At 36.3% G+C, this 18,211-nt stretch overlaps 1 pseudogene; it reads right to left on the bottom strand.

Moving 5' to 3' along the window:
* Positions 1-1,257: 1,257 nt before the first annotated feature.
* Positions 1,258-18,211, bottom strand: part of LOC136329733 (metalloendopeptidase OMA1, mitochondrial pseudogene) — a 44,915-nt pseudogene continuing 27,961 nt past the window's right edge.

Below are 18,211 nucleotides of genomic sequence, written 5' to 3'. Positions count from 1 at the left end.
TGCATGAGGGTTCCCTTTTCTCTACATCTTTGCCAACACTTGTTGTTAGTTGATTTATTGATGATAGCCATTCTGACAGGCATGAGGTAATATCTCATTGTGGTTTTAATTTGCACCTTTCTGATGATTAGTGACACTGAGCATTTTTCATATGTCTATTGGCCATCTGTGTGTCCTCTTTGGAGAAGTGTCTCTTCAGGTCCCTTGCCCATTTTTTAATTGGGTTATTTGTCTTCTAGGTGTTGAGTTGTATAAGTTTTTATATTTTTTTGAAAATTAACTCCTTATCATATGTATTATTGGCAAATATGTTCTCCAAGTCAGTGAGTTCCCTTTTCATTTTATTCATTGTTCTTTTACTGGGCAAATGCTTTGTAGTTTGGTGTAGTCTTATTTGTTGATTTTTTCCTTTGTTTCCTGAACTTAACCAAGGAGATATATTGCTATGAGAAATGCCTGAAATTTTATTGCCTATGTTTACTTCTAGAATTTTTATGGTTTTGCAACTTTCATGTCATTAATCCATTTTGAGTTTATTCTTGTATATGGTGTAAGTTGGTGGTCTAGTTTCTTTTTGTGTGTGTGTATATCTGTCCAATTTTTTGAACATTTATTGAGGAGACTATCTTTCCCTCATTGTTTGTTCTTGCTTCCTTTGTCAAATATTAATTGACCATAGAGGTGTAGGTTTATTTCTGTGTTCTCTGTTCTGTTCCATTGGTCTATGTGCTTGTTCTTATGCACATACCATGTTGTTCTGATTATTATGGCTTTGTAGTATAGTTTGATATCAGGTAATGTGATACCTCTACCTTTGTTGTTTTGTTTTCAAAATTTCTGAGGCTATTTGGGGTCTTTTTTGGTTCCATCTATATTTCTGGAATATTTGTTCTAGATAAATGATATATGCCATTGGTATATTAATAAGAATTGCATTGAAACTATAGATTGCTTTGGGTAGTATGAACATTTTAATGATGTTAATTTTTGCTATCCATAAACACAGTATGTGTTTCCACTTATTTGTATCTTCCTCAATTTCTTTCTTCAGTATCTTATAATTTTCCAAGTATAAGGCTTTTAATTCCTTGGTTAAATTTATTTGTAGGTATGCCTGGTCAGTGGTGGTACAGTGGATAAAGCATTGGCCTAGAATACTGAGGTCACAGGTTCGAAAACCTGGGCTTGCTTGGTCAAGGCACATATGACAAGCAATCAATCAACAAATAAAGTGAAGCAATTATGAATTGATAATTGTCATTCCACCCCCATCTCTCCCTCTTCTTTTTGTAAAATTAATAAATAAAATCTTTTTAAAAAGTTGATCCAGGAGTTTAGTGCAATTTCCATGATACTGGTTCTGGCAACTCTGGATGATAATGGAAGCTCTCTGCAACTTTCTTCCATCTGCTACCAAAACACTGAACTGGCTCTGAGGTCCACACAAGCCTTTGCAGCAAGCAGCATTCCAATTTTTTCAGCTTCAGTTTTTGATGATCTACTGTATGGTCTATCAAGCATATACTCTTGCCATTTAGGCTGTATCCACTGTCCCAAAAGTTCTTATCTCAAGGACAAATGGCCCAAATCACTGTGAAAAAAATCAGACCTAGAAATCCAATAAATGAACCAAGCTAGCCTTTTCTGCACCATGCACAAGAAGTGCATGTGCTATTTCATGGTCCAGAAGGAAGGAAAGTAGATGAATATTAGTTACATTATTTAAAAGCCCAGGGAAGATAAACACATTCATTTGGAAGTATCACACATTCGTATTTGAAGAATCAACTACATGAATAACCCAAGTGATCTCAGAGATCCCTGGGATAGCTTTAATGCATTTAATTAGATGATAAACTCCTTCTTTAACAGTCAGATATTGGGCATCTTTCTCAGCATGTCATTTTTAAATTCTTCCATCCATGCTTCATAGTTCTAGTTCTGATAAAAGTCGGAAGTGTTCTTTCCTGCATAATAGTGGCTCGTTCCCTCCCATTATTGGACTCACTTCCAGGTGAGTGAAATAAAACACTAAACATAATAGTCTTAAATTACTCAAACCAAAGACTAGCTTCCATTTATTTGTTCTTTCTTTCACTTCCTTTTAATAACTTCTTGTTAGGAGGAAGTGCAGGCTCCATTTCCTGGCGCCCCTGCCTACGATGGTCTGCCCTGGTTTAAGAATTATCAGAAGAATGAACAAAGCAGTTTGAAATTATGGAGATGTGTGGATACTCCTGAAAGGGCAGAAATAACTGCAACTTTTTTTATCAGTTGCTGTCATTACAAAGAGTCATTTCATGCAGAACATTTCTGGGTAATCATCTAAATTTTCTCACTTTTGGTACTGCAGAGGCATACTGTTCTTTTGTTATTAAAAGTCCTGTAGAGCCTGACCTGTGTTGGCACAGTGGATAAAGCGTTGACCTGGAAATACTGAGGTGGCCGGTTCAAAACCCTGGGCTTGTACGGTCAAGGCACATATGGGAGTTGAAGCTTCCTGCTCCTCCCCCCCTTCTGTCTGTCTGTCTGTCTCTCTCTCAATCGCTCTCTCTCTCTCCTCTAAAATGAATAAATAAATAAATAATAATTAAAAAAAAAAAAAGTCCTGTAGAAATGAAAATTTCCAGGGAGAAAAGCCAACCAATCCCCTGGATTTTCTCTCAGACCCAGATATGTAGTATATGGTTGGTTTGTACTCTATAGTCTGGTGAGGTTAGCGCCAGTGTTACATTTTCCTCTAGTTGTTAACTGAATTAAATCAGAAGAAAACACAGTTTCTAGTAGCAGACTACAATCCAGGGTGAAACTCATCTTTCTCTTGCTTGATCATCCTAGTGTTGGCAAAAGTGATGATTTCTTCCAATTAGTGATTATGTGTGTTTGTTCATTTGCTTTACTGAGTACATTAGTAAGCACTGTCATTGTCTATATGTCCACTACTACCAACTCAACGAGGGAAGAGATTTACGTTTGATTACCACTAATAATACCAACACTAAGCACAATATCTACAAATAATAGATGCTCAGTAAATATGTTGAAATAAAAAAAATGTGTGAGTAAGCACAGCTGTTTCTTGAACGTCCATTAGAGCACTGTGGTGTGATCAATGAGCCTTGAACTAGAAATCAAACACTTCAGTTCCAAGCCCAGTTCTATACATTTTCATGATCTATCTTTTCATAAATCTGGAACGTTCTGAGACTCCATTTCCCTAACTGAAAAATAAGCAAAAATCAATCTGACTTGCTATTCCAAGACTTGAGAGGTTTTATCAAGATGATGCAGATAAAGAAAGGCACTTTGAGTTATAACCTGCTTTATAAATGCATGATCAGACATGACATGTCACCCTGACATTGATCAGGAAAATTATTTATAAAGTGAGCGGGGAGTATAAGAAGTTGGAGAATACTTAATTTGCCAGCATTCTCAGAGGAGTGTGACACAGAGCTGGAAGAAACATTTGATGACCTACTGGTAAATGAGACCCTTACCACTTCTATTCCAAGAGGCATGCTCCCCTTTCACATGATGTCAGTAAAAATCTCTAAGAAGGAGGTCTCTGCTTAATTGAAGACTTCTTGAATACAGAGTAGAACAGAAGTATGAAACTAGAAATGCATTGCTCGAGGCATACAGGATGAGTATTTTTCCAACAACTTTTCCTGGAAATTAATCAAAGGGACAGAAATTAAAACTTGGAGGTGATGCCTGCCTACCAATGATACCAAATTAAAAGCCTCATTGAGACATACAAGTATTATAATCTAGCCTCATGTATATAATTATGTTAGAATCAGATCAGACTTTATTGGACTTAAAGAAACTCTGACCTATGTCCCATACAGTTAAACTATATTAAGGTAGGTGGGACTAAGCTCAATCTACTTAGCCAAAAAAGTTCATTTCACATAGCAGTGTGGGGGCAAAGTTGGAGCCAGAACTGAGTATTCTACCTCATGGTATACCAGATGTTGAATAGGGAGTGTATTTTAAGTATTGATTTGAAGGCATTGAACAGATCAGTTATTTACGTCACAATTTTTCCATTCCCTGTCTCCAAATGGATGGCCTACATTCAAACTAGGCAGATGAAAACTGGCCACAGCTTGCTAATGGATGTCAGAATCTTAGCTCATTTTATCCAAGGGTTAAATTCCTTAATTCATCAAACATGTATTAGATGCCTGAATGGTCCAAGCATCTGGAGTTGCATAGGGAATTATAGTAAATACAAACAAACATTGTGTCTATGTGTGATCTGAAATGTTTACTAGTTGCGGTATGAAAGAAGAAACCATTAAAATAAAACATTTGGCTCTTGGGCTAATTTCCAAAAAAAGTTAAAAAAAAAAAAAAAAAAAGATGTCCGTTTTCTGTGTTCCCTCGCCATGACTGTGTTGAGTCAGGAATAAAACCACCAGAGATTTGACTGCAGTATTCTATTTCTCTTCCACATATTAAATAGAATAATGGCATTCTAATTATGCCTATACTCCTCTTGATATTTTTCCAAGATTACTTGAAAACTTTAAAATAGTTTGACATAGACTCCCCTGTTCATTAATTAATTCATTCAGCAAACACTGATCTATACCTATTATATGCCAGGCGCAGTGAATAACTACTAGGAAGTTAAGACATTCCAGGTGAGAATGCTGTAGGAGAACCCATTATTTGACAATGGAGCAGCTAATGAAGAAGTAATTTATAAGTCAATGTCACAGTACAAGTGTATCAGTTCATTCAAGGTGCAGAGGAAGCACAGAGGCACATGGAGGAAAGTATCGTTAATGGGACCTGAGCGTCCAGAGAAATGCTCCTGGAGAATGTTAAGCTTCAGTTACATTTGGAAAGAACTGGAGTTGAAGGTAAGGGTGGGCACATCAGAATGGAGGATCAGCATGAACCAAGATACAGATACTTACAACAAAATGTGTGCCTAGGAAATATTACCAGTTCACAATTTCTGAGGCAAAAATTGATAGGAGATATTTATAAGTTGTTTTAACAAGTGAACTTGACTCAAAGGAACCGCTGAGCTAAAAAGCCAGCCCATAAGTTGTTTTAGATTCCACTAACTTGACTACAACAAATCCATCTTCCTGTGATTTATTAGTTGAAATGCTCATGAGGTCTTCTCCATTCTGAGTCTCTCCTTCAGGCTATGTTACTTTTGGGATCATAGAGTTATGATATGGTTAAAAATAACAATGCCCTTGTAAAAAAGAAATGACCAACTTAATTTAGAATTGACTACATGATTATTAAGATAAAACTGGGGCCCTGGCCGGTTGGCTCAGTGGTAGAGCGTCGGTCTGGCGTGCAGAAGTCCCGGGTTCGATTCCCGGCCAGGGCACACAGGAGAAGCACCCATCTGCTTCTCCACCCCTCCACCCCACCCCCTCTCCTTCCTCTCTGTCTCTCTCTTCCCCTCCCACAGCCGAGGCTCCATTGGAGCAAAGATGGCCCAGGCGCTGGGGATGGCTCCTTGGCCTCTGCCCCAGGCTCTAGAGTGGCTCTGGTCACAACAGAGTGATGCCCTGGAGGGGCAGAGCATCGCCCCCTGGTGGGCGTGCCGGGTGGATCCCGGTCGGGCGCATGCGGGAGTCTGTCTGTCTCTGTCCGTTTCCAGCTTCAGAAAAATACATAAAAAAAAAAAAAGATAAAACTGTGAGGCCGCTTTGAAATACTGTTCTATGGCCATAGCAAGTTTTTCCCAAGGTCTTTTTTTCCTTCCTTACTATAATATTTCTTTCCCCAGTATCTCTTATTTTCTATTAAGCTTTTCTATTTCTTCTTCATCACCTTCTTCCCCTTCTCCTTACTTCCTCTTTTTCTCTTCCTTCTCCTCCTCCTAATTCTTCTCTTTCATGGATGAAAATTTTGAGTCTTCTAGTCTCTCTCAGATGCTCCTCTCATTATGTTATTCCAGCAAGGGTTCTTTACTGCCACATGGCCCATTGCAGAAGAAAACCCCATCTGGAAACTGTAGTGATGTGAGAGTCACCACATGCCCAGCATTTCCTATCAAATATAGACTTGACTGCCTCCTAACCATCTTTTGGCCTTAACCAGAAACCCTCTGTCAATAATATTTTATAGTTAGTTCAATTTAGAAAACATGAACTAAGAATTAACAATGCTCAGTCTTGGAAATACAAGGTTGGAAATACTATATATAAACTGCTCACAAAAATTAGGGGATAGTTTATCACTTCATTTTTAAGTATCCCCTAATTGTTCTGAGCAGTATATATACTTGAAATGGAGTTAGTCATTAACTTTTTGGGGGATGCGAGACATAGACATGCATGTGACTCCTTCAGTAAAACTGAGTTTATATTAGAGACATGATCCTCTGGATGGAACTGTATCCCCAAAACGATATGTTGAAGTCCAAACGCCCAGTATCTCAGTTACCTTATTTGGAAATCAGGTGGTTGCCAATGTGACTTGTTAACATGAGGTCATACTGGAGTAGGGTGGGGCCCTAATCCAACATGACTGGTGTCCTTCTAAAAAGGCAGCCATGTGAGGGCACTGAGTGCCAGGTGATGACTCAAGTGGAGATTTCTCTGATGCATTTAGTGTAAAGAACTCCAAGAAGTTTTAGGCATTGGCAGAAGTTGGAGGAAAAGCTTGCAATGGATTCTCCCTCAGATTCTTCAGAGGGAACCAGCCCTGATTCCCACTGCCTGATTTTAGACTTCTAGCCTCCAGGACTGTGAAAAAAATAGACTGTTGTTTTCAGCTGCCCAGATTCTGGTATTTTGTCATGGCAGCCCCAGGAAAGGGATACACATGCATAGAGTTCACAGGTGAGGAAAGCGGTATGAACTGTGCTGTGTATCAGGCACACGCTGAGAGCAGGTGACATTTGACTTGGGTGCTTTGGGGTAAGTGGGGGTGATCCAGAGGCAAAAGGAGGATGTATAGTCACACAGCAAGGAAGAAAGCAGGAGCAAAGGACAGGCTTTGGAAAGGTCTTGTGGGGTTTGAGCAATGCCAAGTAGCTCTGGACAGCTCCAGCCTGGAACACAGGGTGCTTAGGGCATAGACTGTTGCAATGCCCTTTTGCAACAAGCAAGTTTACTTAAATCAAGAAAAACTTCAAGTTTTGGAATCACTGTGTATTGTGTGTGAGTGTGTGTGTGTGTTTAAACATGTATCTACCCCCAGATGGTTTTTCTTTCTTTCTTTTAATTTCTTTTTAATTATGGCAGCTATTCTCCAAACATGTTTTTGTTTATCTCAAACTAAGTATACAGTTTCAACATATGGAGCATATTTTGTTCTACTTCAGTTTATCTTAAGAAATCAGCTTTTCTAACTCTTGTTGGCAGTGAACCCAAATGATTCTTTACTTTTTATTTCCCTCTTTATTTTCTCCTCTTTTTTCTTTTCTTTTGGTTATCTCTTCTTTACCTCCTCTTCTGCTTTCTCTCCTTCCTTTTCTCCTTTCCTCTCACCTAATATTTTCCTCCCTTCCACCATTTCTCCTTTCCTTCCCTTCTTCTTTCATTTCTTCCTTCCTTCTTTTCTTTTCCTCCTCCCTCCCTCCTTCTTTTTTTCCCTTTCTTTCTTCTTTTCTACCCTTCCTTTTAATTCTGAAATGTCACAAAAGATTGCCCATGGTGATGAACTGGCTCATTTAGTGGCAGGAACCAATGGCTCCTTGGCTGTTGAATATATAGTCAGCCTTGAAAATATACAAACTGGAAATAATGTTAATGAATAAGTCAGAGGTAATATTTGCTCTTGCATTTACAGTATCATGAATGTGGCATTCACCTTTCTTCATAATCTGAGCCCAACCACTTTATCAGCTTTCTTTTGTAGAAAGCATTTTCAAACCTCAATGCATTTGACTCTTCCTTTTCCTTCTTTCCTTAGAAAGCTCATTTTCATCTCCTCAGCCAGTTACTCTTCAAGATCTAGCTCAAATGACCCTCCCTTTTAACACATGTTGTGATGTCTCCTGGGAGAATTAATCATTTTCTCTCCGATTCTCCTAGAGCTTTGTTCATTCCTCTACCCTTGCATTATTGACATTGGTATTTATTTTCATGTATGTCTCCTCCACTAGACTGAAATCAAACATGGCTTCTCATTGCCCCTGAATCTGCAGTGTCCAACAGAGTGAGCACTCCATACATTCTCACTGAAGACACGCTTGAGTGAAAAGGGATTGCAGTCCTCCTACAAGGAGTAAAAGAAAGTTGCTCCGATCAGGAAGGAGGTGGGTCCCCATCCTCATCTCCTTCTATGGAGACAAGGTATGGTCCAGCCCTCATTAGAAAGCAAACCTGGAGAAAGGTAGACGAGACTATCTGGTGGGAATGTGTTATATTTTTCATCAGGACTACTCAGCTACCCACCCACCAGTCACCAGCTCATAGGTTTCTCTTCCTCCACCCTTCAGTGGGGAACATTCTCCTCTGTTTTCTAGCCTCTGAGAAAGCGTGGGTTTCTGTAACTCTCCTCTCTTCAGCCAAGAAACACACACTTATAATTAACCAAACTACAAATGCATATTGTCTTCTTTAGAAACAGATAAGAAGTGTGTATTTGATGCTCTGAAGCACTTTTTCATCCCAGGAGTTAAGCTCACTGTATCTCCAGCTTTGTCAACACTGAAACAGAAGCTCCTTTATAAACCCCAATTTTACGCCATGAAAGGATTCCACGGCACTAAGACTTTAAGAATGGTTTGGTGGGAATGTTACAGTCTTTTAAAATAAAGAATCCAGCAAAACTCCCACAAACCTCCACGTTGACACAGGGCTTTCTAATTAACAAGGTACTCTCTGCTGGCTGGCCTTGCCTCTCTGACTTTAAACCACAGAACCACCACCTTAGTTAGGAAGACTTTGTCAGGGAAATCTCCCCCACACCCAGTCCAGCTCCAATGGTAACACACAGGGCCTAGAAAAAAACTGCCTGTCTTGCTGCCAGCCTCTGCTCCCACTATTTTCTCTGTTAGGACTTCCCAAGGGGATCCTACTCCCCCTCCCCTGTTTATTTTCCTCTTATCATTCCATTATGAGCTCAAAGCAAATTTTTCAGGGAAGTCTTTTCTGATTATTCCAACTCCCCACATTCCCTATGTTCATATGAATGAAACATAGACATGCGTTTTCTGTTATCCAGAAGATTGAGAAACTGTTATTTGTTTTTTAGTATAAATAGTTAATATTTGTCTATGTTGAGCTAACTGGTATATCTAGGCATATGTATAGCATACAGTAACTCAATAAATACTTGAAAATAAAATCAATGCCTACCATCCACCTTCCTTTTCAGCTTGGAAGTTTGAAGTTCAGAGCAACATGCTCAAGCTCATGTTACTGAGAGTTTTTGGAGTCAGAGAGACTTGAAGTTTCAGATCTTAACATTAACATTTATTCATGGATGATTGCCATTGAGTCTCTGGTTCTCTTTTCCTTCATCTGTTAAATTCAGATAATAAAAACTAAGAGGATAAAAAAAATACTAAGGATAGTTGTCAGTGCTACAAGAGATAAAATATATATAGTGCTTGTATACTCTAACACACTCTCAATAAATCCTGGTCTGTTAAGTCTGTTAGCTGGACTACTGATTCTAGTCGATGAAACTATTTCCATAGTGTTCAAAAACATCAATAGCTCTTCTTACAAGTGGACAATTTGAAGCAAAGGAAACACGGTGCTAAATACAATTGTTTTTCTCTTTTTTCCTTTAGCTCATATTGTCATGACAGAAGAAAATGGAAAAAAAGAATTTCAAGACAATATTTATTTAGTTAATCTTTCTAAATGTCTTTACATAATGCTATTGCCCTCTCATTTACTCTAATTAACAAGGATTATTTGAAGGACAGGTCCAAGAAAGGCATGCAAATGTTCTGGAGGAAATAGAAATAAAATGTTTTTTATGGTAAAACCAAAGAGTGAATCCACAGTGTTCTTACTTCACTGGTGGATTTACCAAGGAACGGAGTTAATAAAACAGTCAAGGTGATAGTTAAAGAAGTCTGAAGAGAAGACTCATGTACTTAAAAAAGAAACAAAGACAAAGGGGGAAAATAGAGGAGAATAAGCATCCAATAGCAGGAGATGTTTCACTAAAGATTCTTGACAGTGAATCTTGTGTTTGATCCACCAGGCCACCAGGGGTGCTCTATCATATTATGTCTGATGTATAATGTATATTCTTTGTAGCATATTCCTAAGCTAGTAAAAGCATAACAAAGACTAAGGATATTTATAGAAATTACAGTACTGTAATAGCCAGGGAATATAAAAATATTATACCTTAAAGAGTCCATTTTAGGTTAAAAATGAAAGAAAATATTGAAAAAACCCACCCATACATAATTTAATAGATAGTATCTAATTTATGTAATTTCAAAACTGTTTTAATACAGCTAGATTTGAAGCAGTAATTACACTTTTAAAACTCTGACTAGGGGAGGGGCACAAAGAAAACTAGTTAGAAGGTGACAGAGGACAATCTGACCTTGGGTGATGGGTATGCAACATAAGTGAACAACAAGATAACCTGGACTTGTTATCTTTGAATATATGTATCCTGATTTATTGATGTCGCCCCATTAAAAAAATAAAATTATTTATAAAAAATAATAAAAAAAATGTTGCATGTAACTGTGAAAAAAAACTCTGACTAGAGAGAGGTGACTGAGAACATTGACACGGGCAGCAAGATATTTATGTATGAGCACAGGGAAGAGAATTGGAGTTAAAACACACACACACACACAACTTAGGCTCAAATTCTAGCTATACTGCTTATAATCTCTGTAACATTAAGGTTAAGAAATAAAGTATGGTGCCTTGGCTGGGAGACTCAGTGGGTAGAGCATTGTCTTTGCATGCAGAGGCTATAGGTTGATCCCTCGTCAGGGACACATGAAAAGCAACCAATGAGTACACAACTAAAAATGGAACAACTAAATGGAACAACAAATTGATGCTCCTCTCTCTCTTTCTTCCTAACCCCTACTCTCTCTCTCTCATATCAACAAGGAATTTTTTTACAGAAAAAGAAAATAAAAGAAATGAAATGTGGAATTATCAATGCCTACACTATAGGATAAGTATGAGTAAATAAGGTTGAAAACTATATGAGTAACATCTATATAGTAATTCTTATAATATAGTCTTAATTTCATAAATGCTGTTTTTTTCCCAAAAGCATTTGTTTCTCTAGACTCAGATATCCTGAAAAGGAGAGAAAGAATAAAGCATCTTTGAAATACTCAGTGGTATACAGCTGTCCAGTGACTAAAACAAGAGAGTAAATGTGCCTTCCTTATTGGCATGGCACCACTCTCCTGCACCATGCACCCCAATTCCTTCTTCCTCCTCTACTTTGACCTCAGCTACTTTAAGGGGCAGGGGATGATTAGGAGTGAGGCCAAGGTTTCCCTTATTCTAAAGGTGACCAAAAGGGTTATACACACACACACCAAACATGTTGGTTATCTTTAGAGAGGCAAAGGATTTAAGCTTTTTATGTCCTGTCCATATAGATACCAACTCATTTTTTTTTCTTGACTTATTGCACTGGCTAAACACTTATTTCAATATTAAAAGAAGTGATAAGACTAAATATTCTTATCTTGATCATGACTTTCAGGGAAAAGCATTTGTTTTTTCACCATAAAGTATGGTGTAAACTGCACGAGTTTGATAACTGCCCTTTATGAGATTAAGAAATTTGACTTCTAGCCTGACCTGTGATGGTGCAGTGGATAAAACTTTGAACTGGAATGCAGAGGTCACCGGTTCAAAACCTTGGGCTTGCCTGGTCAAGGAATGTATGGGAGTTGATGCTTCCTGCTCCTCCCTGCTTTCTCTCTCTCTCTTTCTCTCTCTCTTTCATTCTCTCTCTCTTTTTCCTCACTAATATGTATAAATAAAATAAAGAAATTTGACTTCTATTTCTATGTCAATTAGACTTTTTAGAAGTGAATATTGTATTGTAACAAATTTTTTCTGCATCAATTGAGATGATCATATTTTTATAACCTGTTAATATGGTTAATTAAATTGATGAAGTTCAAATATTAAAATATGAAGCCAATCTTGCATTACTGGTATAAAACCCCTTGTATTATGATGTGTTATTCTTTTTATATATTATTTGATTAACATTGAAAAAACTGTATTAAGAATTTTTGGATTTATATTCATGAGAGATTCAATTGTGTAGTTTCTTTTTCTTTTCATTTGTTTTATTTTGTTATCAGAAGAAGGCTGGCCTCATAGAATGCTTTGGGATGTGTTCTTTCTTCAAATTTCCAAAAGAATTTTTGCAGAATTATATTTTTTATTCTTAAGGTAATTATTTAGAAGTGTACTAATTAATTTCCAATATTTGAGATTATTCAGGTATCTTTTTGATATTGGGTTCTAATTTAATTTTATTGTGGTGGATAAAACATACATTTTACTACTTGAATTTTTTTTTTATTTTACAGAATATAGTCTATCTTGATAAATTTTCTGTGTGCACGTTAAAAAAATATTGTCGTGTTGTTGGGTAGAATGGTCTAAAAATGCTGATCAAGTTGGTTGATAGTATTTTCTAGTCTTCTATATCTTACTGATTTTTCTATCCATTAGTAAGGAAGTAATCTTAAAATTCTTGACTCTAATAATGAATTTGTTTACAACTTTCTGAAGGTGTAATAGTTTTTGTTTTGTGTGTTTGTAATTTTTGTTGTTTGGGTCATAAAATTTTAAGATTGTTGCATTTTCTTGATAAATTGTTCCCTTAATCATTATGAAGTTATCTTCTTTTGTTTGATATTAAGCTACTTTGCTTCTTTTGATGAGTGTTAGCATACTATATTGTCTTCCATTTTTTATTTTATCCAGTTTTTATTTTTATAAATGAAGTTTTACTAGAGTTAGCAAATAATTGAGTATTTCATTTAATGCAAATGTCTCTTCACTTTCTTCTCCTTTGCATTGTTTCCAGTGACAAACTACTGTCCTCCTTTACTTAGTTTCTTTGTACATAATGTACATTATTTGGCTGCTTTAACATTGCCTTTTTTCACTGATTTTAAGCTATTTTATTCTGATGAGCCAGAATTTTTTTTAAATATATGTGCATTTGGTTCTCATTGACTTGTTAGATTGTAAAGTTTTTTTTCAGCAAATTTGAAATATATTCAGCTATTATTTTTAAAATATATATTTCTTGCTCTCTATCTTTTTTTTTTATTTTAAAACTGCAATTACTCATACGTTGGGCATCTTGAAATTGTCCCACAGATCATTGATCCTTTCTTCACTTTTTCACTTTATTTCTCTATATGTTTCACTTTATACAGTTTCTATTTTTATGTTTTCAAGTTCACTGATCTCTTTTTCTAATATCTAATATGCAATTAATTCCATCCATTGTGTTTTTTCATTGCAGACATTGTAGTTTAATTGGTAGAAGTACAATTTGGGTATTTTTTTAAATATTTTATTTATTGATTTTTTTGTGAGAGAGAGGAGTGAGAGAGACAGAGAGAGAGAGAAGGGGGAGGAGCAGGAAGCATCAACTCCCATATGTGCCTTGATCAGGCAAGCCCAAGGTTTCAAACCAGTGACCTCAGTGTTCTAGGTCGATGCTTTATCCCACTGCGCCATCACAGGTCAGGCCACAATTTGGGTATTTTTTATGTCTCCATATTATATTGTAAATATTTCTTCTGGCTCCTTGAACAAATGGAACACAGTCATAATGTCTGTTTTAATATCCCTGTCTACCAATTTTATTCTTTAGTCATTCTATGTCATTGTCAATTGATTGACTTTTCTTCTATTTATTTTATTTTCCTGCTGCTTTTACAAATTTAATTTTTTATTGGATGCTATACATTGTGAATTTTATTTTTTTAAGTCTTAGATATTTTTACCTTTCTGAAACATTCTGGAGTTTTGTACTGAGATGTGGTTAGGTTATGTAAAAACAATCTATTAATTTGCTATTTCCTTTTAAGGCTTTTTTGGCTAGAACAAAACAGTTTTTAATGTGGGGTTAGTTTTTTCCATTCCTGAGGCATAACCACTAGGAGTATACTACCCAATACCACCAGTATATTATAAGGCTTTCTCTTTTAACTGGGGGAAATAGGTCCTATTAATGGTACAATGTGAGCTCTGGGTATTGTTCCCCCTAATTCTTTCAGTGTTTTTTTCCTCTCGGCCTTGAGTACTTCTCTTCTATGCGTGTACTAATCAGTATTCAGCTGAGTACTCAAAGGGAATTCTTTATAGATCTTTGATGTTTTTATTAGGCTATCTCCTCTCTGGTCCTCTGCCTTATGAACTCTCATAATCTGGTCTTTCCTGGACTTCCTACTTAACCTCTTCAATGCTGGGAGTAATAAGGTTATGCCTGGGCTCCCCACTCCTGCACTATATCCTGGAAACTCTCTTCAGGCAATCATTTGAAATAATCAGAAATAAGATTCATTACATTTGTTTTCCATCTTTCAGTTACTCTCTTTTATTATGCTATGTCCAGTATTTTGAGAGCTGTACTTTCACATATTTTGGCCAGTTTTCTGTTGTTTTTTTTTTTGTTTTTTTTTCTGGTGTTAGGATAAATTATGTCCTTTTTATTCCATTTGGCAAGAAGTAGAGGTCATAAACTATATCTGGTTTTTAGTTCCAGGTCTATCCTTTACTTACTTTTGAAGGTCAGTAAGCAAACTAGATGCTTTATTATTCCAAATGGTAAATATGTACTTCAATTTCAAAACTTTGTTTGTTTTCAAATCAGATGTAACATTAGTGTGAGTGGTTGGAACCAATTGGCAGGAAAATAATAATACATAAGCTGTAATGATTGAATATATTTTATACTTTTTTTCCCTTCTTTAGAAAGTTCAACCACCCAGGAAAAAAATCATTGAAAAAGTTAGAAAAAATTGCATTACACAAGTGGTTTAATTTGAAATTAAATTTTAAATCTATAGTCACTTTGAAAAATCAGAGTAGCCTACATTGACAAGCAAGGACAGTAGCAAACTCTTTTTTGCTGACAGAATTAAGAGTTGTATTTTCATAGTTACTTCTCTTCTTTAGAGTATTTAAAATGGTCAAACAAAAAATAAATTGCAAAAAGCAACCTGAAAGGTTTTGAAATTTTACAAAGAAATAGTTCATGGTGCGACACTACTTAAATCATCTTAATACTACTTACTGAATGTTGCATCCACCAAGCGTGAGAACAAACGTCGGAGACTTTCAGGGGTTAGATCTTACTTTATTGGCCAAGTTTAACCTGCGCAGGGACAAACTCTCAAGGTGTTCAGAGACACCGTACCCACAGGGGGCTACAAACGAGAGTCGCACCTGGTGCTTACAACTAGGTCCTTATATATCCTAAGTGAGCAAGCATTATACAGAAGCAGATGTGGCAGTTCGTTATTCGCTAGGGGGGTCACGCGCAACATAGCAACAGGGGAAGTGTTTAACTCAGTGGTGAATTTCAAACATAAACTTCTGATAAGGGTCTCTAACCAATAGAATGCAGGATGTTTGCCCAGCTTTGTGCTGATCTCTTTGTTCTTGGCCTCACAGGGACCCTATCAGCACTTCCCTGTTCCTGCTCCTTCAAGAGTGAGACTCTGGCAGCCACAGCACACCTCCCCGAACCTAACACTGAACTTTGAATTTAAATTTCATATGAATCATGTAATACAGCACTTTTGTTCATCTTAATATTTGAAATCTGCATGACCTGTAAGACCCTGAATTATTCAGTCTCTATCTGTCCTACCTCATATTTTCTCCCTCTACCCTTGGCGTTTGAACCTTCTTCTGTTTCTTGTACTCACAAAACTATTTTCCACAGCAGAGCCTTCACAATGTTTTCCCATGATTATTATATGTCTGGCTGTTTCTCAACATTCAAGTTCAACTCAAATATTACTTCCCTAGGAAGTCTTTTTTGATTATGCTAATTAATATTGTAGGCTTACACAATGTGGTAGTCAGAATTCTAAGATGTCCCCAAATTACCCATATTCTTATATAATTGGCTTTCTTTGAGAGTGGGTGAGATGTGACTATATTGGGATTTCACTGTCAAACTTATGTTATTTATGATCTTTATATGTTATTTATGATCTTTATATGTTATTTGGCACAACAAAGTATGCAGATGTAAGTAAGGCCCCTAATAAGTTGACTGTAAGTTCATCCAAAGGTTATTTTTGGGGGTGACCCTGACCTAATCACAAAAGCCCTTTGAAAGCAGAGATATTCTTTTATGTATGTGGAAGAAGTCAGTTATCATTTTGTGAGAGTTTCTATGGACAAGGTCACACAAAAGGGACCTGAGGGAGGACTCAAGATGCTGAGATTACCTTTGGCCAACAACCAACAAGGAAACAAGGATCCTGGTCCTGCCACTGAAAGGAACTGAATTCTGCCATCAGCATGAATAAGCTCTGAAGAGAACCCCGAGTTCTGTATGAAACTGTTATTTCAGTTAACATCCTGATTTTAGCCTGATAAGACTTTGAGCAGATGGCCCACTTATCTCATGTCCAGACTCTTGACCTATGAAAACTGTGAGTTGATAAACTGTGCCATTTAAATTAATAAATTTTTGGAAATTTGTAGTGCAGAAATTAAAAAAAAAAAAAGAATATATCCAAAGCCATTTTCTATCATATTGCATTATTTTATTTTCTTCATAGCTTAAAAGTCTTTGAAATTGTCTTATATATTTCTTGTTTATTTCACTATTTACCTTTAGAATATATGTTTTTATAGAAAAGCAACTTTGATTGTCATTCCATCAGGCTGATTCTGGCTATTTTGACTGTCTGAAAGGTAAATCGGAAAGAATAATAAATTTGTTTCTATTTTTCTACTAAATAAGGAGGAGCTAATATATATTATATAACATTGAAATTTTCTCACTGGGACAAAATATTTCTTTGGTGTCCTTCAATTTTCAAAATAATTTAATATGAGGGAAGGACTAACAATTCTTCAAAATAAAAGAAGCACCCAGCCAAAACTTCACATAAATCAGAGGCATGCGGCTCTGTTATTTTTCAAATAATACAGTTGTTTATGGAAGCCATGCAACATTTCAGTGCAGAATTTTCTTTTATATAATAAATATATCTTTTCTACCCTTTGTAGTTATTGTGACCAGATGTGGTGATAGTGCCAAAACATTCCTCCCTTGTATGTTTCATGCCCAAAGTGGTCTTCATAGTCAGGGCTTCCAGCAGATCTGTTTTGCAAATTTGTGCTATTACCCTAAAGAAGTCCTTAGCAATGGCCCATGCCAAAGAAGAGGACGAGAGAGTTGCATTGTCGTCTTTTCTTCCTACAACAAGAATTGAGCTGTGGGGCTTTCTTCTTTATTGGTACTGAATTAGCAAGCAAACAAATCCTGTTCATTGTTTGTAAATCAATATACTTTTAGGTACTATATTCCCTTGGGTAAAAATTCTTCAAGTCTGGAACCTTGAGGCTTACAATTCTCATGCTCAAAGTTGGGAACATGTATGTGCCCAACAGGGGATTGAACCAGCAACTTCTGTGCTTTGGAAGGACGTTCTAACCAACTCAGCTACCCAGCTAGGAGCTGTTAATATATGTATATTTTTAAGTTTTCTTGTGCTCAACACCTACTGCTGACAAAATTAAAGGATTAATATACCAAATTTCTCATATATTTGCATTTTGTTCCCTGAACCAGAAATCTGTTTTAACTCGGTGGTAGAAAAGCATACTGGGAAGGGAACAGCCTGGTTGAACTGGTGTAAATTTTGCCTCCATCTTTTCTTAGAGCAATCATGAAAACTTTTAGGTCAGAGTATCATGAAATGTTTAAATCAAAAACAATAACATTTACCTTACCTTCCTAGAGAATCATAAATATATCAGCTAATGGAAGACAAAGGCTCAAACATGATGATTAGTAGCTATGATTGTTACTGTTTTAGGTGACCTGCGAAGGCATTTATTGTCTTTTATGTGCGATTCACTATAGATACATGGAAATGTAATGGGTTTGTTTTATGTGTCTTTCAGGACAGAATAAAGAATAAAATAAGAAAGCCATAAGGAAAGACAAAATTCACTTCATTCTAAAGAAAAGAAAAGATAAATTAGTATTAATCATTTTAGTATTTTACATGTTATTATTTAGTGACTGACTCTTT

Source organism: Saccopteryx bilineata, chromosome 3 (assembly GCF_036850765.1).
Source record: "Saccopteryx bilineata isolate mSacBil1 chromosome 3, mSacBil1_pri_phased_curated, whole genome shotgun sequence".
In the NCBI taxonomy this organism is placed as follows: Eukaryota; Metazoa; Chordata; class Mammalia; order Chiroptera; family Emballonuridae; genus Saccopteryx; species Saccopteryx bilineata.
Note: the sequence above shows the minus strand (reverse complement) of the source record. Positions and strands in the feature narration are given on the sequence as shown.